Source organism: Podarcis bocagei (assembly GCF_964188305.1).
Source record: "Podarcis bocagei genome assembly, chromosome: 7".
NCBI classification, from domain to species: Eukaryota; Metazoa; Chordata; class Lepidosauria; order Squamata; family Lacertidae; genus Podarcis; species Podarcis bocagei.
Window position 1 is genome coordinate 53,679,730 of NC_138132.1, and position 22,281 is coordinate 53,702,010.

Here is a 22,281-nt window from a genome sequence, read left to right on the forward strand (position 1 = left end):
TGAACTGCCTTTGAGGTCTCTTAGCAACAGCAGCTCGTTCACTTCCGAACAAATCACATGCTTTGATCACAGCTATGGGTTGTTATTGGAACAATTATAGCCGCATCCCAACAGTGCTGGATTTTGGGCAGTGTCTCCCATCTCAATGGATTCCAAAGAACCTTTAACAGAGTAAACAAAGTATGAGGAATATCAGGTCCAGCGTCTGAATGTGGCCCTCCAGACCTCTCTGGCCCTCAGGACTCTCCCCAGGCCACACCCTTCAAAAGCTTCACACACTCTCTGTACATGTTTTTGATTGACTGGATGGAGAATAGAGGCGGGTGCATGTCTGGGTGTAGTCAAATGTACTGGACAAAGGGGCAATTCACTTGTGTTGCTCCACCCACTTTTGAGCAATAATGAGGCGTTTAAATTTGTTCATGTCAGAGGAAGTCAGATAATTTGGAGAGTGGGGAATTAAGCAGTGGCTAGACACTTACTTCCTTTTCCTTGATGGGGTTCCTAGTTCACACCAACCGTTTAAATGGAAAGCCTTCTTCTTCTTCGTCCGCCTCTGAGCTGGATTACAGAATGCAACCCAAGAACATGACTGCTGAGATGCAACATTAACTTCCTATTATTAATGCAATGGGGCAAAGAAGAGGCAGCGTGTGGGGGGCGGGGGGAGAGCCATCATCCTCTCCTCCCCAGACCATTCAAGCCAGAGGATGATTCTCAGTTTGGTGGTCTGCTTGTTTTATTGCTTCCCATTCATCATGTTTGCTGGATTAGTGATGTGCTGCTTCTTAATTAGAATAATAGAATTGCAGAGTTAGAAGGATCAACTAGCCCAACCCCTGCAGTGCAGGAATCACAGCCAAATTATCCCTGACATAGCAAAATACCACAAAATCACCTAGAAAGGCTCTTTTTTGTCACTGGATCCAGGTCCGATTAGCCAGATCTCTAGGAAGGATAATAGTTCCCCAGACACTGTTCTTGTTTAATGTACCCTGATCTGAAAAGAATTGAAAACCAGTCCATAAAACCAAGTGGGAGATTTTTATGTGTAATAAAACCATGATGCTTTATAAATATCCCTCCCCTCCCAGAGACTTGGAAAACATTTTTACTTTTTTTGGAAGCAAACATCCATGCCAGCTCACAAAGTCTAGAATCCATGCTAAGGCTGAAACAAAATATTCTTGCACCAAACTCAGATGTTTGCATCCCTCTAAAAAATAATGTTAGAAATTAAATGTATGGTTCTCAAATATTATAAAAAAGGGGAAGGCAGGAAATGACATCCAATTTTCTTACATAGCTGATAGCAATCTAGGTATGCAATAATCTGATGCTCATTCCAACAATCATTCCATCTCTAATAATACAATAATATTTAATAAGAAGTGCTTGCAAGAATCCTAGGTGCTCTGCAATTGCGTATGGAGGTTGATTGGGTTTAATTTGCTGCATGGATGAGAAGATTTTGATGCTTCTGAAGTCAAGTCAAAATCTGTATGGCTATTTGAGATTCCCTGATATTGAACCTAAAGATTTGGTTGTGGGAAAGGACGGATGAGTCATATTAAAAACTGATCAAATAAAGTCAGTCTTAATTGAATCAAACACTGATGTACTCTCTTTTTCAGCTCATATTACAGACAACCATTATCCCCATGCAATAAATCCACAATTGTTTTCAGACATCCGTGGTGCACAACATCCCACAAGGCTTCTGTAAAACAATGGTATTCAATTGTGGGGAAGATCACATTTCCTCAGCACTGAAAACAGAAATATTTTGTGGCTGGGAAAATGGGATTACCTCGCCACCCCCACAACCCCCATGAGTGTGTCTGTTGTTACTGTCTGCATGCTGTAGGCTGTGGTCTCAGAATCCTATTGGCTAGTGCCAGTAACATTGCTAGTGGAGAGCAATTCCCTGCTAGTGAAGAACAGTTCTCCCAGCTATGCCTGTACCATTTTGTGGCCTTTTTAAAACAGTAAAAAAAACTAGCTTAAATAAAGCTCTAACAAGAAGGATTCAATCTTCCCTTGAGGCAGGGTCAGCCAATGCGGTCCCCTCCCATATGATGTTGGACTACGACTCCCATCATCCCTGACCATTGGCCATGCTGATTGGGGCTGATGGGAGCTGGAGATCAACAACGTTGGGAGGGCGCCATGTTGACTACCCCTGCCTTAGGGAATGTAGTATTCCCACTTTCCTCACTCTTGTGGAATTTCATGTGTGAAGAGAAACAACAAAATGGTGGCCACAAATATTATTGTATTGGTCCCTTACAAATGGGATGGTAAGATGCTGCCAGTTCTTCTTGCTATTATGTCACTGCCAGTGCCAAACTTAGGGCTTCTTTACTCCTAGTGGAGTTCTTTACTACTCCCCCTTCTCCTCACACACCAAAGTGCCAGCTCCTGTTGAGGCACATTTCCCAATGTATTATTGGTGACACAGAGGAGTTCAACCACACAAGAAGCTGCCTTATATGGATTCAGACCACTGGCCCATCTGGCTCAATATTGTCTGCACTGACTGGCAGAAGCTCTCCAGCACTTCAGGCAGGGTTCTCTCTCAGCCATACCTGGAGATACCTGGGGTGTGTGTGTGTGTGTCAAACTAGGAACCTTCTGCATGCAAGACAAATGCTCTGCCACTGAGCGATGGCCTATCCATTCCACAACAGAAAGGGACTGGTGATCTTGCTACACTCAAATAAACCAGGGCTCTAGACCAAGGCAGGCTTGCGGTAATTTGGCTGGACCGGCTGATACCACTAAGAAAAGGCTTAATACAAGCAGGGACTTTGGAGGCAGGGGGCCACCACCTGCAAGACCATTCCTCTCCTCCCAGCTCTCCAACCCCATCCATTGGAGCAGCTCTTCTTCTCCAGATGCCATTGGCCCAGCTCATTTCTCAACAGGCCCTCCGCGCCGGCTGCCAGTTTTTAACAGTGCAACGGTCCCAACAGTGAGGTATATGTAGATCCATTCATAATTTTTTCATAAACCCAGGCAAAGGAAGGAGGAGAGGGAAACGGAGGATGGCTTAGGGAAACCCAGAGGCACAGATGAGTTCCTGAGCAAGCTGTTCACAGCACCGGGCTTTTTAGTGGCATCTTCACATTCCAGGTCCCTCTGGCCCCACCGCGGGCGGCCAAATCCCAGACCATCTGGCTCAGCAGTTGTGCGGAGAGTCTTCACCTTCCTGCCTGGTGTCTCTCGACAGCGCCTTCCCCGTGGGGGTAGGAGGCGTGATAATAATGTCTGGGACTTTCAGGCGCTTGTCAGCCATGACAGGAATGTCCCCGCTGCCGCTGCCGCCACCACCTCTGTTGACGTGTGTTTTAAAGCCTGAGGGAACAAGAGGGAGAGAGGGAGAGAGAGAGAGAGAGAGAGAGAGAGAGAGAGAGAGAATTTACCTTTCTCCCGGAGGTGGCAACCTCTGACGTTCATTGCTCTTCAGAGGAAATTGGGCGTGTGTGTTTTATGTCACAGAGAGGAGTCAGCCCTTCTCAGATAGTGCGTGACTGGTGTATCTCGACAGGAACACTATTCTGCAGAATGGGGCAGCCACACGAAAAACCCTGCTGCGAGTTAGTGCAAAGCAGGTTTCTGATATTGTGGGAACTTGCAAGAGAAACTCTCCCACAGGCAACTGTGATCTACTGGGTGTATATGGGATAGGCAGATTTGCCATGCAAATTCCACAAACAGGGTGTTACATGCTGGAAGTACGGTAATTTGCCCCCACAAGCAGCCTAGCCACTGCATTTGCTATCAGCTGCAGCCTCTGGACCAACTCCAAGGGTAGCCCCACACAGAGCGCATTGCAGTAATCCAGCCATGAGGTTACTAATGCATGGGCAATTGTGGTCAAGCTGTCCCATTCCAGGAATGACCATTACTGTCTTACCAACTGAAAGAAGTAAGTAAGTGGATAATAAGCTTCCCGCACCTCTGTTAATTCTCTGTTGGCTATGTGACATTGCCTTCCCACACTTTCCACTCCTTCAGTCTGGATTTCCTCATACGAGGGATTCTCTTGAAAGGAGAGGGGTATGAGAAAATGTGGGAAGGCAGTGATTTAGAGAACGCCATACAGATAGTAGGCAATTAATGAAGAGACAGAAAGCACTGACCCTACACGTTAAAAGTATGGCTGAGCCCTTGGTGGCAGGCCCTGATAAAGATTTTAGGAAACATTTACTTCCAAAGCTTGCACTTTCCAGCCATACAAGAACACACCCACTCCATACATTTAAACCACATTTAAAGACATATGGCCTCCCCACCGCAAAGAATCCTGGGAACTGTAGTTTGGTAAAGGTGCTAGGAGCTGCAGCTCTGAGAGGGGATATTTGGGTGGAAGCTGTGACTTTTAAAGCAGTATAAATGAGCTTCCAATGTATGACATGGATCTGACTTTGCATGCAGAAGGTCCCAGGTTCAATCCCTGGTGTCCCCAGGAAGGGCTGGGAAAAGATTCTGCCTGAAACGTCCGCTGCCAGTCAGTATAGACAGTACTGAGCAGGATGGACCAACGGTCAGACTCAGTATAAAGCAGCTTCCTATTAAGGCCAGCCCTGGTTATATGGTTGCTTAATTTTGTTTTTCAGGGCCAGATTAAGACCTTTGGAGGCCCTAAGCATGGAAATATGATGATGCCCCTTAAATGTAATCCAAAATAAAAACAATACCAGACTTCAAGTATTATTTGCTATGCTTGTAGACACCTAAAATTTACATGCGTCCTGAAATGTACATGCATGTATGTCATGTGCAGCATGTGACAGGATCAGTTTCCCTTGCATTCTTTTGATCTACCTTGGTAGGACACCCCCTGGTTTAGGTGGGGGTAAGTAATGAAAGTAGAAGAGAAAAATGAGGGAAATAGTGTGGGGTGCGGTGTAAGGAAGTCTAACAAATATCTGATTGTTCTCCTGATGACTATTTCAAGGCTTGTTGAAATCAAAGGTAATATTTTAAAAAACCTCTTTTTGTGCCCCTGCTTTTGCTTGTGCTCTATAAGCATATATTTAGTTTGCCTATTGAGTAACCCAGCAGTGACTGTCACCACAGTATGCATCGTTGGTGTGTCAGGTCAGATCTGCCCCTCTGCAGCTGTAGCTGAATGTGCTCGGCTCCTGAGGATGCTGGCAGGTCTTCTGTTCCCTAATGATTCAAGATTGATCACCTCCCTCGCTCTTCTAATGCTGGGCCATATGGTGAAAGCATGCTTCGATACACCAGGTTTGCCGTCAACTGACACAGTGCCATCACCATGGTAAAGAAGACCCTGGGTTATATTTAGTTTGTTGTGCAGCGCTGAATACAAATGACGCTTCCGAAGAAGAAGCTGCCCACCAAAGAAGAAGAAGACTGATAAACTGGTGCTTTCCTTCCTTCTCAGACCCCCTCCCTACCAAATTGCCTACAACTAGCAAAGTTTGCAGCCAAAAATGTTGCAAGGGCGCCCTCTGGTGGGCATTGGAGAGACACATATGCATCTGCCAGCAAAGCAGACATTCGTGACGATTTGTGCTCATGAGGGTATTGGGGTGGTTATACATACACAATCCTGCTTTCAATGCCTGTGTATGTTTTGCCTAAGTTATATTTTATTTATTTAACAAGATTTATGTACAGATTGATTGTAGTAAAACCTCTGATTCACAAGGAACATTAATACTATCAATAAAAACAGTTAAAAAGAATTAAAAGCATTTAATAATAATTAAAAGTAAAAGTGGGTTGGCGCCAGGGGTTTGGGCCTGTGGGTTTCATTAAGGCAGTCTTCCCTTTCTCCAGATGCTTCAAGATCTGCAGGAGTTTGTTCCTGCACAGGCCTACTTAGAAGACAGTCCCACAAGGCTCAGTATAAGACTTACTTAAAAGGTAAAGGGACCCCTGACCATTAGGTCCAGTTGTGACCGACTCTGGGGTTGTGATGCTCATCTTGCTTTATTGGCCGAGGGAGTCGGTGTACAGCTTCTGGGTCATGTGGCCAGCATGACTAAGCCACTTCTGGCGAACCAGAGCAGCACACAGAAACGCTGTATACCTTCCCGCTGGAGCGGTACCTATTTATCTACTTGCACTTTGATGTGCTTTCAAACTGCTAGGTTGGCAGGAGCAGGGACCGAGCAACAGGAGCTCACCCCGTCGTGGGGATTCGAACCGCTGACCTTCTGATCGGCAAGTCCTAGGCTCTGTGGTTTAACCCACAGCGCCACCCATGTCCCAGGACTTACTTATTCCCAAGCAAATGTGTCTAAAATTATGCATGGCGTATAGAAAGCAGATTGGGGAAAGAACCCTCTCATAATACAGTGGTACCTCGGGTTACATACACTTCAGGTTACAGACTCCGCTAAACCAGAAATAGTACCTCGGGTTAAGAACTTTTCTTCAGGATGAGAACAGAAATTGTGCTCCGGCGGTGCGGCAGCAGCAGGAGGCCCCATTAGCTAAAGTGGTACCTCAGGTTAAGAACAGTTTCAGGTTAAGAACAGACCTCTGGAACGAATTAAGTACTTAACCCGAGGTACCACTTTACTAGAACTCTGGACCAGCCAATAAAGCCGAATGCTGGAAGATTCAAGAGGGCCGAAAGAAAGCACTTATTCGCAGAGCAGCACATAGTTAAACTATGGAACTCACTTGCACAAGAAACTGTGACGGCCACCAACCTGAATGGCTGTAAAAGATGGAGGCAAAGGGTATCAGTAGCCACTAACCACAATGCCTTTGCTCTTCCTCCACTGCCTAAGTCAGGGTGTCCCTGCATAGCACTTGCTGTGAACTGCAGGTAGGGAAAGAGCAGTTGCCCTCATGTGCTGCTCACAGGCTTCCCAGAAGAGGCATCTGGTTGGCTGCTGAGAACAGGAAGCTGGACTAGATGGACACTTCACCTGATCCAGCAGGGCTGTTAAGTTCTTAGGTCCATTAACCACTCTCTACGCTGGCTGCCCATGGGGATGCCAACCAAGTAATGAATGGGATCTGCATGAAAGCAATGGATGTGCTTTTTGCTCCAGCCCCATCCATCTCAATGGCGCTCATGCCAGGCTGCCTCTAGTCTGGCCCAAGCCTTCCTTCTCACCTCTCCTCCCTCCCTGCTCGCCATTCAATGGCATTTAGGTGAAACAGGCTCAGTAGGGCTTTGCATCCAAAGCCGCTCGACTCATCTGTTATTAATGATGATGGAACAGGCCTCGCTCTTTGGGAATCAATAAGGGCCTCTCGGCCCAGCTGGTGGATGGACCTGCATTAAGGGCTGCAGCTCATCACCAAGAGAGTTGCGATTTACAAATGCATTTCCAGATGGGAGTGCATTGCTGTTCATAAAGGGCTTGGCCCCAGCCATGTGGAGCTCAGCGTCTTCTTCACAAGGCTGTTCGGCTGCTGTTCGGGAGGAAGCACAGCCCCATTCGGAACAGGCTGGCATCCCTGAAACATCAGATCCCTTAGCCAACTTATCCTCTGGAGTAAGCTTCAGTTTGCTTGCCCTCGTCCAGTCCAAAACTGACAGCAGAGACCTGCTGAGAATATTAACTGGGTGTTGTCGTTATTCCAGGTTTGGATGATAGAAACAAGAGATTGAGGAAAGAGAAAGAAAGCTGAGAAGTAGTGCAGTGGTCCAGAGCTGCAGGAGGTTGACGATCCATTACTATTTCTGCAGCAGGATACTAGTAGGGTCCCTGTCTGCAGCATCCTAGAGCCACCCATTCAGCATGGAAGGGGGGCTTTTAGCCAATGAAAGGAAGGTTTCTCAACCTTTGTGCTGACTGGAGCCAATCAGAGAGAAAGAAGGTGAATCAGCCACGGAGGATTGGCTCCTAGAGCCACTCTGGAGAAGGAGCATGGGAGGAACAGCAAGGAGGAATTGTTCTGTAGGCTCCAAAGCTAAGTATTTAGGAACACTGAAAACATGAGGTGCTTCTGTTTCAAGAGAATGGTGCGCAGGTTCTGTCACATGCAGTGGAACTTCATGGCAAACACAACTCGAGACACAGCTTAAGATGATAGTAAAACACTCAGAATATAGTAGATTTGGCTCAGTGCTACACAAAGTCATGGTCCATGGACCAGTACAAGCCTATGAGCCATCAACTGCTACTCCCCAACAACTCCACCACAGCCCAGGTTGAGTGATACCCTTCAGGGCCAACTATGGTAACAGTTCCTGGCACACTGGGGGCGGGGAGGGTAGGAATTGCTGGTCCAACACTTCAAATAGCTTGAGAAGCATGGATATAGCGGAAAGGCAACACACAGAGATCTGCATTGATCATTGCAATGCATTCCTAATTATCACTATTGTATAAGGTTCTTGTATAATCTTTGGAGAGCCACGACTGTTCAGGAGAATGGCTGCACTTCAGAACTTGCCACCACACTAATGGAGTTGGATGTCACCTCCACATATTGGTGAATTTAACCGTTCCCACCCCAAATCCCCAGATGACCACCTCATGTAGCAAACTGAATCCGGAAAAGACAGAAGTACTTTTTGTAATAAACTGCAGTTCCCAGGATTCTTTAGGGGAATCCATGACTGTTTAAAGTGGGGGTGGGATTCTGTGCACCCAGGGTGCCACATTAGCAATCTCTGGGATAGCACACACAGAGAGAAAGAGAGATGGCTGAATGAAATTGAAACTATGGGCCTTTCTCCCTCATAATTCTTATGAACTTACCGTAAGAACTAGAGTAGAGCAAAGATTTTTGAAGGGGTTATATGGCACGGGGAGGGAACTCAGGTTCAAATCTCCACCTGGTCATATTTTCCCATCAGCTAATCTTGGGTCTCCAAACTGAAGCTCCAATACTTTGGCCACCTCATGAGAAGAGAAGACTCCCTGGAAAAGCCCCTGATGTTGGGAAAGATGGAGGGCACAAGGAGAAGGGGACGACAGAGGACGAGACGGTTGGACAGTGTTCTTGAAGCTACAAACATGAGTCTGACCAAACTGCGGGAGGCAGTGGAAGACAGAAGTGCCTGGTGTGCTCTGGTCCATGGGGTCACGAAGAGTCGGACACGACTAAACGACTAAACAACAACAAATCTTGGGTCAGTCCTACTCTTTCAGTGTAACCCGCCTCACAGGGTTGCAGTGAGGATAAAAGAGGAGCCATGTGTGCTGCCCCAGACCTACCTGAAGGAAGGACAGAGGTGAAATGGTAGAAATAAAGAGGACAGGTATGTGTGTGTATGTGTGTGTGTGTGGGGGGGGGTTATATCTAAGGTCTTTTTTCAAGTGGCGTCACTTGAAAGTGACTGTGAAGATTCCACAGGGGTGGAAAAGAGCATTTCAAGGAGGGCATTTGGGAATTCACTGAAGCAGCTGAAAACTTTGGCTCATGAGCTGGGAAGAGATGAGGAGGCCTTGTGTGAGCCATATATCCAAGGCACTGTGTCTGACACAAGGGAAGCATTTGAACATATATTATTTATATCCAGTACACTTCTGACGCCCTCGCCCCCACTGTTTCCTTGCACAGAGTCGTGTGGAGGCTTCTGCCTGGTTCCCAGGGGATCTTCTGTGGAAGCGGCTTTTACGAGACCTTCATAACATCAGCTGCAGCTGCTGCTGCTGCAAAACGGCATCTCTGTATCTCTCGCTGGGCCTTTCACGTCTTTCCTTCCCAGGAGATGCAAAAGTGCAAAAAGGGCAGAAAAGGGCAAGCGACGTGATCAGGTTTAGAAAAATGGGGAGTAAAGGAGGAGGGGGAACATCACCAGTGGTGCCAGTAGGGGCTGGGTTGCCCAACCAGTAGGGAGAGCCAAAGCCCATGATAGGCAGAGCCAACACATTCTAGTTTTGCCCCCACCCTCAACCTCCTCCTCCTCCTTCCTGCTGAGTTGTACAAGGGGCAACGCTGAGACTAAGGAGGAGGGGCAGCAGCAGCAGCACCCAGGAAGGTTGTAAGAGAGAAGGCAAGCGGATGGGGGCTGGTTGAGGATAGGTTGTGGTCTTGCCAGAAGCATCCTTGCTGGGCTGAGCAACAGCTTCTCTCTGCCTGATATACTGCATGCTGCATTTGTTTAATCTGCAATAGCCCTGTCCTAAGCTGTTTTAAAAAGCAACCAATTGTTTGCTCTTTGGCTAGCAGGGGTCCAGAATATACCTCAGCAGATGCCTTGTGTGAAATGGTAGGCTGCATACCACTTAGTGTTCATGCATACAAATTTACAAGTCCATGCACTGATGCATCAGAATGCATCTGCCACACCCTGCATTGAGGACCAGAGACCTGGAGGAGATGGCCGAGCCCTGAACAGCAAAATCCCCAGCAACTTATACTCTAATTTTCAGAAGATGACCCTCAGGGGCAAAAGAAAAACATGGTGCAAAATAGGACTGTTAGTTGACCAGGTTCAGGGACCAGGAAATAGGAAATGGAGTGTAGGGTCTGCTAGTCTGAAATTCAACTGGTATTGCTCTCCCCAGCTGCTGCCTGCTCACAGTTTCAGAAGTGCCACCTGTCTGCTGCACTGCTTTTGGAAGCACAGGAGCAATTGCCAGAGAGGTGGCATTCCCATGGGGCAGACAAGGGTTCCTGCAGGCCATTTGTGGCTTTGACTAGCAGGGCCAGAGCAGCCACAGCCTATTAACCTGAATGTCAGCCCAAAGAGTGAATGAATAATCCATGGTTCCAAAGTGTCAGAGGGGGTGCATTTCCCTCCCCTTCTCGCTGGGAGATTGCTTTCAAGATGCTCTCCCCAGCACTGCTACCTGAGGGAGCTGGCCCAGCCCCACACTGTGTGAGGAGCCCCCCGGGGAAGGAAAGGCAGCAGGTGCTCAGGCCTTTGGCTTGGCATTAAAGCAGACAGCCCACGCTGGCATCGGGGCCAAGCAGCAGTAAAAGCTAATGGGTGATGCAATATTTAGCACTTGCCCCGATTACCCAGTGAGAGAACAGAGCACACTGAAAATAAAATAAAAGCGAAGGCTGCTTTGTGAGAATGGTGCTTTCCCCAGCTTGGGAAGATAGAAGAACGTCTATAACAGCTGGCTTCATCCTGACAACCCTTAGCAGGTTTTATGACCCCCCAAGGGTTGTTGAAATGGGGCACGCGTAGTGCTCTGTGCATGTCTGGCGAGTAGGGATGCCAGGGAATGCCATGGAAATCAGAAACAGAAGCAGAAATTGCCGACGTTCGCTTATTTGTCTCAGGTCTGTGAAGGGAACCAATCCTGCAGTATTTGCTGTTGTCGTTGCCTTCAAATGATATGAAATTGATTATGGCCTCATTCCCATTTAAATTATGTTTCCTTTGCATTGCTTTTCAACATCTTTATGCGCCCCCTCGCCCAGCTTGTCTGGAGTTTTGGGCTGGGTTGCCATCAATATGCTGATGACACCCAACTCTATCTGCTGATGGATGGCCATCCTGACTCGGCCCCAGACACCCTGACCAGATGTTTGGAAGCTGTGGCTGGATGGTTACGTGGGAGCCGGTTGAAGCTAAATCCTTCGAAGACAGAGGTCCTGTAGCTGGGACGGGACGATATGGGATTGGGGGGGGGCAACTCCCATCTCTTGCGGGGGCGCAATTAGTGCCAGCACCGAGTTTGGGTGTAATCTTCGACACCTCTCTTTCCATGGAGGCGCAGATTGCAGCTATAACAAAGGCAGCATTTTTTCATCTCCGCCAAGCTAAGCAGTTGGCTCCTTACCTCTCTCGCCCTGACCTAGCCACTGTGATCCACGCGACGGTCACCTCCAGACTGGATTATTGTAACTCGCTCTACGTGGGGCTGCCCTTGAGACTGACCCAGAAACTCCAGCGGGTGCAGAATGCTGCAGCGAGACTCCTTACGGGGTCCTTGCTGAGAGATCACATTCACCCGGTGCTATACCAGCTGCACTGGCTCCCGGTGGAGTACAGGATCAGGTTTAAGGTGCTGGTTTTAACCTTTAAAGCCCTATACGGCCTAGGACCCTCGTACCTACGGGGACCGCCTCTCCTGGTATGTCCCACAGAGAAACTTGCGGTCTTCAAATAAAAACATCTTGAAGGCCACAGAGAGGTTAGGCTGGCCTCAACTAGAGCCAGGGCTTTTTCGGCTGTGGCTCCGATCTGGTGGAACACTCTGTCACAAGAGACTAGGGCCCTGCGGGACTTGACATCTTTCCGCAGGGCCTGCAAGACAGAGCTGTTCCACCAGGCCTTTGGCCAGGGCACAGCCTGACTCCTTTCTTTGGCAATCTTCGCGGAGCTCTGGCCCAATGGTTGCCAGTGGTTTGCTTTGAATTAATTTTATAATGAATGATTTTAGAGTGTTGTGTTGTGTTCTACTGTTCTACTGTTGTACTGTTTTATTGTTGTTAGCCGCCCTGAGCCTTCGGCTGGGGAGGGCGGGATATAAATAAAATTTATGATGATGATGATGATGATGATGATGATGATGATGATGAAACGAATGGTGCGGAAATAATTGTGTCATTTGTTTACATGTAAGTAACGTAACTTGTGGAAATAAGTATCTAAATTAGGTAATATGGTGGACAGCTTCCGAATTTGGCGGATGTGGAACTGCAGCAGAACGGAAGCAGCACCGCTTGTGATGAAGACAGGTCGGAATGGAAATCGCTGCCTTCTTGCATCCTTACTAGCAAGCAGCAATTAGGGGTTACTAACTGTGGTGTGTGCATTAGCCAAACAGAAAGCAGAATTTTGCTACTCCCCTGCCTTTGCACCGCAGCATAAATCCAGGCCAGTGGAATGAAACTGGGACAACCCATGTAGTGCACAGACACCCCCCCCCGCCCTATTTCCCTCCCATTTGCAATTGACTGCTGCCAATTGTTCGCTTCCACCTTGCTTCTCGGATGAGTAAGTGGGCCCAGTGGCTCCTGCCAAGTTTGGTTTTAACTAGATGGGGTGGCGGTGGCGGAATACACTGTAGGCGGCTTCTGGAGTTCCTTCCAAATGTCCTGGGTTATTGCAGTCGTAAAGTTCTCCTCTCAGATTGCCTGTCCTTAGTCAAGGCTGCTGAGATGGCACGTGCCTGCTTTCTGGGAAGAAGGGAGGCAGGGAGGAAGTCTGGTTCAACTCAGAGCCTTCTCTTTTAAAGACCTGATTGATTAGATCAAGGAATGGTCCTCCAAAAGATGCTGGACTCCAGCAGGGCCAATGGTCAGGGATGATAGGAGTTGTAGTCCAGCAAGATCTGAACATCTATGTTCAAAAGCTTCAAGGTTGAAGACCTGGCATCTCCAGATAGGGCTGTGAAAGACTCTTGCCGAAACCCTGGAAGAGATCTCAGTAGTGACTCAATCCTGAGCTAGAGATGAACTAATGATCAGTGCAAGGTGGCTGCTTCATATACACATGTGGGAAACTTGTAGCATTTGGATGACAATGTATGTTGTTCCAAGTGATAAGAATTCACACTTCCCCTCGGATTTCTTTCAAACCAGTTACACTTCGAGGGCAGATCCATACTGTGCTCTCAGAGCACACCCAATGCACGTTTTAAACATTTGACTTCCTCCAAAGAATCCTGGCAACAGACATTTGTTAAGGTTACTGGGAATTGTAGGTCTGTTGGGAGGAAACTACAGTTCTCAAGGGTCTTTGTGGGATGCTTGTGCCTTAAATGTGTGTTGGATGTGCTTTAAATGTAGGGTGTGGATCTGTCCTAAAAGTGTAACTTTAAATGTGGTGTGGATAGCATCAAGCTGTTTATAGGCTGCTGAATATTATTCCATCTTTCTGGCAAAAAAACCCAAAACCCCTTTGAAAATAATCATGGTCCCATGAGCACAACAACCCCCCCCCCGCTCACCTCATAGATCCATGGAGTTGTGGGTTTAGGCAGAGCATGGAGAAGCTTGGTTCCCTCCAGATGTTGATGGTTTACAACTTCCACCTTCCCTGACCACTGGCCAACAACATCTGGGGAGCCACAGGTTTCCCATCCCTGAGTGAGGATAAAGGAGACATCACATGGCTTCTTACCTTTCAGGCAGGAGAGACTAAGTCCCATGATTTCATCCTTTTAGCATGTGGGATGGATTAAATACACAAATTTCCACATCTGGTCCTTTGCCTCATTAGTGCTAGAGAGTTGAGAAAGAAAAAAAATATTTTTTTAAAGAAAGATGGGAAAGAAATCTAGCTGCATTCAGAACACAGTTTGATCACACCATCAATGGATGCCATGACATTGTATTAACCTAGCTAGATTCATTCCAATTTATATAGGAACTTTTATCCTGGATGGAACTTTAGCACATGATATACCGTATATATATTTAAAAGCACACACTTGTGACCAATCGCTGCAGGTTTTGTATAAGCAGCTAGTTTATTTCTAGGGATGAGCAGATTTTCCTGTGCTCTATTACTGCCCCGTGAGTTTGCTCTCACCTGCATTCTGCCCCAGTTAGGAAGATTTCTAAATTTAAGTGGCAGGTGTGCAGTTTGCATCATTCCATCCCTTTCATTTATAGCAGGAGGTAGGAGACCTTCTGTAGCCCCTATGCCTAACTGTCTATGGTTATTGATGTACCCTGGCACTTTGAGTGTAAAAAAGTATAAAAAGAACCTTGGTATGATTGCATCCCGGTAGCATTTTTTGCTGTGATTTAATCAGACATGCCTACATTCTTGTGTCCAACCATAATGTGCAAAAAAGGAGATGCTAACTGAAAAACTGTTGCAATGCCTGGAAATGACAAAAGGCAGACTGCTAATGCATTGGTGCAATTCTGGAAACAAGATCAGGAAATCTGGAGCCTACAGAGAAATCTTTGTGAGCTTCCCTCTTTATTTCTTTGATAGGGTTTGGCCTCCTCTTGTTACTTGATCCTAGTTTCTGGCACTACAGCTGTTCCCTGAGCAGCAAACATAAAGACCATAAGCAGAATAATAATACTGTTATTTACATATACACCTTGGTTTTTAGAGTTGCAGATAGTATAAAATTCAGGCCATCTTGGGGAGGCAATGTGGTCAAAGGATACATTTCAGCACATAGCCTGCCCCATCCTGAAGCCTTTGGGCAATTTAATTTTTAAGGCAACTAAAAATGTGTAATTAAAGCTTCTAACCTTTAGCCAGCTTAATTCTCCTCCTCCTAGCACATGGAGGGGTGTGTGGCAGTCATTTAGCATGCTCAGTGGTCAAGCTTGTTCAGGCATCTTAGTGGGGAAGGGCTGTAACAGAGTGGCAGAACATCTTCTTCACATGCAGAAGGTCCTGGTTTCAATCCCTGATATCTCCAGGTAGGACTAGGTAAGACTCCCTGTTTGAAACCCTGGAGTGCCGTGGGCCAGGGGGCAGCTTCACCTGCTGAACAGCAGCCTGAACTGGGAAGCCTTAGATCACAGAGCAGAAGGCACCAATGAGAACCAGCTGCCTCCCAACTTCTTAAGCCAAGCTCTCAACAACAGTAAAATGCTGGAAACAATGCTTGTAGTTCCTGCCCCTTACCTTGCTGCTGCCTGCTCTCCCTCTGGATTCCCTGACCTGTGAACTGGACCCTTGGCTCTGTGATCATGTGAATTTCCTGACCTTGGACTGTCTTGACTTTGTATGCGGATTCTGCTCTCAGGCAAGCGTTCCTCAGAGACCCCTAGCCCCTACTTGTTCGGCAATGGGACTCAAATGGGGCTACAGCATGGAGAGCCACCACCGGTCAGTGCAGAACTCCCCCCACTTTCCCTTTTAAGGGGATGGAGAAGCAGGAGAACCCCACAGTCCTTTGCAAGTCTTGCAAAAGCCCTTAGAAATCTCTTTCCCTCCATCTTTAAGATCACAGCAAGACTGAGCTTAAAAGGGAAGGGGGGACAACCAGGTTTAAAGGGGGGGGCAGGATGTGATGTCTTAATGCCATCATGTTACTGGCATGTGGGCAGTCCTACCCACCTGTCAAACTTGGCCAGTGAGCCAGATCCTGATAATGATCTGACCTGTGGAGCCAAAAAGGTTCCACACTCGCGGTATACTGTGCTGGATGGACCAATTAGCCTAACTTGGTGTAAGGCGTTTCCCAAGTGTTCTGGCAGGCACAGAAATTGCAGTTCATTTCATGCTTTGACAATCTGTTGCATGCCTCTACCGTCGGAGGCAATAAGCTTCTGAATACCAGTTGCTGGAAACTGCAGGAGGGGAGTGTGCTGTTGCGCTCAGGTTCTGCTTGTGAGCTTCCCCCAGACACCTGTGAGGACCCAGTTACAGACTCAATGGGCCACTGGCCAGATCCAGCAGGGCTCTCCTTAGGTACTTATAGGAGAAGAGGCTCCAATCCTTTCCTCTTTCAAGGTCAATGAGCGTGGGTAGCTTGGGCATCATCTGCAGGGGATGCATTGTGTAGCTGTATTGTACTGACACCACTCACAACACAGAATCTAAAAGCCTAGTGCCTCTGAAATGGAAGATTGCCTGCTAGCCATTGTGACTACTAACTCTTGATAGACTTACCCTCTTCCATGAATCTGTTTAATCATCTCAAAAAGCCATCTTATAGCACCAAGCTTTGAAGGGGGTCAGAGGGCTTGATCTTTGTAGAAGACACTTCTTAAAAAATAATAATGCTGGACTTTTCATGAAAAGGAGGAGAGCTTGAATGCATTTGAGAAACCTTCCTTTACATTATTAAGGATTTGATTGCAGAGTGCAAAAAAAAGTGGTGGGAAAACAGCCACTGGATAACTAGGGGCTCCTGACTCACTTCTGCCAACTTAGCATCCCTAACAATAGCTAACAGATCCACAGCATTCACTGATGTTTGAGTTGAGACAGTGCAATTCAACAAAAGGTAGACTAGTCTCTGATGAAATTCAGCCCCATTTGTTTTCATAGCCATTGTCTGATCTAACCCTCCCCGCTGTGACTCTATTGCCAGTTCAAGCCCAGCTGAATGTTGAGCAGGGCTTTGGCCCAGTGAAATCTCTGCAAGGTTCAATCTAGCAGAAGATTTTCCATGTCTGTTATCTTTATTGGATGGTATAGCAAGGAGAACTTGTGTCAATATCGGAAGGTTTAGCTCTATGACTAACAGATGCAGTTTTGCCTTTAATCATTAACTTCTGATTAGCTGCTATCATGCTGGCATTGGGCATCACCTCAACCAATTATAAAAAGTGGCTTTTATTTGATATGCAACTTGATGTTCTTTCCTCATGAAAAGGGGTGGAAACTGACATCATGCTCCTCATACTTTAGAGCCCCCAGGTAGAGCTGGCAAGGGGCACCGGATGTAATTGACCCAGGGTTCATATATCCTGGAATATGAACCCATCTCCACACAAAGGAAAGATTCCAGAGTTTTTCAGGGCAACCTGTTCTGGTAGTTTGATAGACTTACATTGTCGTGGTGGTCTCAAGTCAAATGACATGCTGAACATGTGAAATTGTTTTTGTTTTATTTATTCAAGCTAATCTTACACTCAGATATATTCCCAAGAATTAACATCACATTGTCAGTGAAAAGACCAATCTTCATTTGTTCTGAACCACACTTAGTATCTGTTATCTCTGGCTGCCCTAACCTCTTTTTTGGGAGGAAGGGCAGAATATAAATTTAGTAATAAGTAAATAAACCCTTATATCCCACCTTGACCACTGAGCTCAGGGGTGGGGGACTTCTGTGGGTCTGCAGGTCATTTCCCCCAAACCATGACCACCTGCCCATCAGCTGACATCACTGGTGATAGCAACTGATTGGCAGGAAGAGAGGATTTAATCCTGCATTGCCTGTGTGATCCTGTTCCCAGCAGGATGTAATCCCTTGAGGTCACAAAAGTTAAATCATTCTCTGGGTATGGATTCTTATGTAGCCAACTGGCACCATTCACACATAAAATGAGGTTTCACCAGGTTTGAGGGATGCTAAAAATTTGCAGAAGTAAAATGGTATGAAATGCTGACTGAGGAGGATGGACAGAGTAATTCAGGTAAAGGACGAGGCTGGCTAGTCAGAATCCTGGACAGGATCTCTCCACAGTGACACATTTTATTTCAGGTCCCACTTGTTTTGTCTTCTAATTTGTTTTAGTGGATGGTGAATGTGATTATATTGTGGTCCGAGTTGAGGGTGTTCCATCCCACTTTCAGCAAACAACATTAAATTTGTTGAGGTAAAAGCTCTGCACTCCCCTATCCCCTTTCCCTGAAAAATCAACCCTCAGTTCCAGGGAGAGAGAGCATATTTATGTAGGGACCATGTGACAATCAGTATTGTAATAGTGCGGGCTTCCTCAACCTTGGCCCTCCAGATGTTTTTGGCCTACAACTCCCATGATCCCTAGCTAGCAGGACCAGTGGTTAGGGATGATGGGAACTGTAGTCTCAAAACATCTGGAGGGCTGAGGTTGAGGAAGCCTGGAATAGTGCATCCAATCACCATTCATGTTCCGACATAAAGAGAAAGTTGGACCTTGTTTTGCCAGTTCTGAAGAGGACATACAGAACTGGGTGTGAATACATCTAAGGACATCATGGTCTTTGCACCAGTTTCCTTCTTAAAAACTTTCCCTGCACAATAATTTCCAGAAATCTTTGCCGCCACCCTCCAGCTCTTTATATCCTTTCTTAGGACAAGTGTCCCTCTTGTCCAATGACCAACTCAGTCTTGCCATCAATATCAACAGATTAATGGCTAGTGATGGGCCAACAACCACCCTTTTGGAGAGGAACTGAAAATCAGACAAATTACAAAGTGGTTGGCCCATGAGAAAGAGAGAAAGATTATTTCCAAAGACATCATGAAGATGGAACAAGACCATGCTCTCAATTGTATTCATGCTTTCTAAAATCCCATTCAGCCCTGGTCCACTCACTGCCTGTGTAAGAAAGCAAACAACTTTTTGACTTGGCAAGGCTACCCGAAATCAATGAGGCTACATAAAACAACTGTGAATATCAATAGTCTCGTTTTTAACCACTTAATTTTCTGAAAGGGCAGATCCACAAACATTCTTATCTCATAAAAGAGACCAGAAAATGAGGGGATGGAGGAGACTTTGAAAAGCTTCCGGAAATATTTGTCCATTGATAATATCCTAGAAGCAACTGCTGTTCACACAGGGAACCTCTCCTCTCTGCAAGCCCATTGAAACAAGCAAGACATAGGTAAGAGCAATACATCATGTCTGTTACACATCTCTGGCTTAAAAATGGTGCTTAAAAGGATAGGATTCTGGTATATAGTTCCTTTTCCACATATATGCCCCCCCCCCACAACCTTGAATTGATTTACAACCCTAAGTGAGCTTATATTCCAGCACAGTAACATGCAACGAGCAAAACTTTGGGTAGTATCCAACTAAGTTTTACTCAGACAACCCACTGGGATGTAAGTGACTATGTGAGTAATGTTAATTGGTTTACTGGATCTGTTCTGAGAAGAACTTAGTTGAATACAATCATTTGTACCTATTAGCGGGTGTGGCAACAGCAGTGAATCCCTGGTCCAAAGTGCACCCCTGCCATTAGCTCACAGCATACACACCAAACATTCAAAGCACCCTTACAGAGGGACAACCCCATGGGAACTGTAGTTTGTTATGGGTGCTGGGATTTGTAGTTTATCCCTTACAGAACCACAATTCCCATGATACTTTGTGGTGAGATGTGCTTTAAAGGCAGGTTATGCGGGCAGAGGTGGCCTTGGGCAAGGCCCTTTTTTATTTCTCTCCATCTCCTTCCTTCACATCTCCTCCCCTTCAAGCTGCATTATGGGAATAATAATAATTGCCCACCCTGCAGAGTTGTTGTAATTATGAAAACAGGTTCATTGTTTGTTTGTTTGTTTAAAAAGGGTTGTATCCAAGGAGTGTAGACCCAATGAAATCAATGGAACTAAATTACTTGTGATTTTGATGAGCTTACTCTGAGTAGAACTTATCTGGTGACAACCCCAAAGATTAAAAAGATCTACATCAATAGCTGCAGAAAATACCACATTTACACCAATCATGATCCCAGATCTGGACAAAGAAGGTGAGTTTTCAAATTGTGCCTGAACATACCTAGAATGTTCTGATTTCACCTGGGATGGAGTTTCATAAGTGGGGTACTATCACTGAGAATGGCTCCCTCAAAGCCACCAGGTTAGAGCCTTGGAATCATGTGTGGAAAGTACTTTGAGCCCCATAAAGTGCTGCATATAACCACAATCCTAACACTAATTAGCACCCCATGTATAGTAAACCAAACTCATTTGTTTGAGTGCCTCCACCAATCCACATGGAGCCAAAATGGTACCCTTCCACACACAAGAGGGAAGCATCAGAAGAGAACACAAAGGTTTGCAGAAGAATATCCCCCCCCCCAAAAAAAGAAAAACTTTAGGGGGAAACCATCCCCATATAACTCAGTGAGAATTGAGTATGCTCATTGGTCTTCCTGAATGTCTGTTAGGGTAAAAGATCGGGACTGAAAATGGAATGGAGTATTGTGTAAAAGGGCATGGCTGGCTGGCACCCAGAACAAGAGCAAACGTTCTGCTGCAGGTTCCACATGGGAAGTTGCCTTATAAAGGGTGAACACTGGTCTATAGTGCCCTGTATTGTCTTTGCTGACTGGCAGAGGATTTCCAGGGTTTCAGGCAGGAGAGATTCCCAACTCTACCTAGAGATGCCAGGGATTGAACCTCAGACCTTCTGCATGCCTAGCAGATGCTCTGCCACTGAGCTATGCCATTAAGAGAAAGTAAGATTCTAGTCCTCATTGATCTGAACAGGAACATAGGAAGCTGCGAGGGCAGCCCGTTAGACTTGCAGCCTCCCTGGTTTCCTGATCAGAACCCACAGCCTTAGCTCCCAGGCTGAATCCAAGACTCAAGCGGCTCCTAAACAGGGCAGGTGGTGGTGGTACTGAGCCAGGGAGAAACAGCAGCCGCAGCAGCAGGATTAACTCTCCCATCCAAGTTTTAGAAAAGGGCTTTTATCCTTTTCCACCCAGCCCTGAAACCAAACCAGCAAGCATGAAAATAACAGGAGGGAGAGCGCGCCAGGGAGGGGCAGGAGCTTCCTCCTCGAGATTCTTGGGGGGCAGCAACTCACCAGCTCTGCAGGCAGTCGCCGCCTTCCCCTCCAGTGGCCCCAGCCCAGCCGCGGTGGCCGCCGGCGGCATCCCAGCCCCGGCTCTGCTGCTGCTGCTGCTTCTCCCAGTTGCAGCGCCTGACATCGCTGCCAGCCCAGCGAGAGGGAGAGATTGCAGCTGGCAGGAGTCGGAGGCAGGACCAGGGCGATTTACATATTGCTGTCTCGGGGACCACCTCCAGCTCTTGGCCGGGCCAGCAGAGAGAGAGGGAGGGAGGGGCGGAGGCTACCAGGCACTGTGTGCCCCCTCCTCGCCTTTCCACCCCTCCCTCTCTCCAGCCTCATATGAGCAGCTGCCGCAATGCCTGGCCAAAGGGCTTCTCCCCTCGCTGGTCTCTGCCAAGAGCTGCGGGAGGATGGCTAACTTGCTGGTGCATCCCGAGATATATAATAACATACAGAGCTGGAGAGAGACGGCAAAGCAAGCTGAGGACGGGAGGGATGCGGAGGTGGGTGTGGAGAGACCCAGCTGGCACCACCAGGCAGGCGAATGCGCTCAAGAAACCTGGGCAGCCTGCGCACACACCATATACTGAAAGCACTTTCCTCCCCAAGAATCCTGGTAGTTACAGTTAACCTTTAGTGGAGCTACAATTCCCAGAACCCTTAACAGGCTACATGATTATTTGGGGAACTCAACATGGCCACTGACATGGATGGCTTTAAAAAAAGGATTGGACAAATTCACAGAGGATAAGGCTTTAGATCTCTGCTAGATGACTGTGCGCTGCTTCCAGTCTGCTTCTGAACACCAGTTGCTGAAAACCACAGGAGAGGAGAGGACTGTTACACTCAGGTCCTGTTTGTGGGACATCTGATTGGTCCCTGTGAGAACAGGATGCTGGGCTAGCTAGGCCATTTTCTTCTTGTGGGGAAGGGGAAATGTGCTTTGAATATGTGGTGTATACATGGCCCTTGACCACTGAAGCAACTTGGGCTGTCCTGGAAGATGAGTTCATTTGCTGGAGTGCCCATCTAAGCCCATGGGTGGGGGGATTTTTTTGGTCCAGTGGGTCAGATCCTTATCCCTTCCCCCATTTCAGCTGATAAGGAGAGAGAGCTTAGTATTGCTTTCTGCAGGGTTCCAGTGCACCATAGACTTCCTGCAGATAACTTTCTTGAGCACCCAACCTAAGCAGGGTTGAATGCCTCATCCATCAGCTGATGTGCTTGGGACTTCAATCCTGTTTACCCAGCTACATGATCCGGCCA

General features: G+C 47.0%; 1 long non-coding RNA gene across 1 annotated transcript; it reads right to left on the minus strand.

Annotated features, from left to right (window-relative positions):
* Nucleotides 1-1,044: 1,044 nt before the first annotated feature.
* LOC308591710 lies at nt 1,045-21,434 on the minus strand. Its single transcript, XR_014010227.1, has 3 exons — nt 21,031-21,434; nt 13,979-14,079; nt 1,045-3,357 (listed from the first exon to the last, which is right to left on the minus strand). It is a non-coding gene; the product is annotated as an uncharacterized lncRNA (long non-coding RNA).
* Between the last annotated feature and the right edge of the window lie 847 nt (nt 21,435-22,281).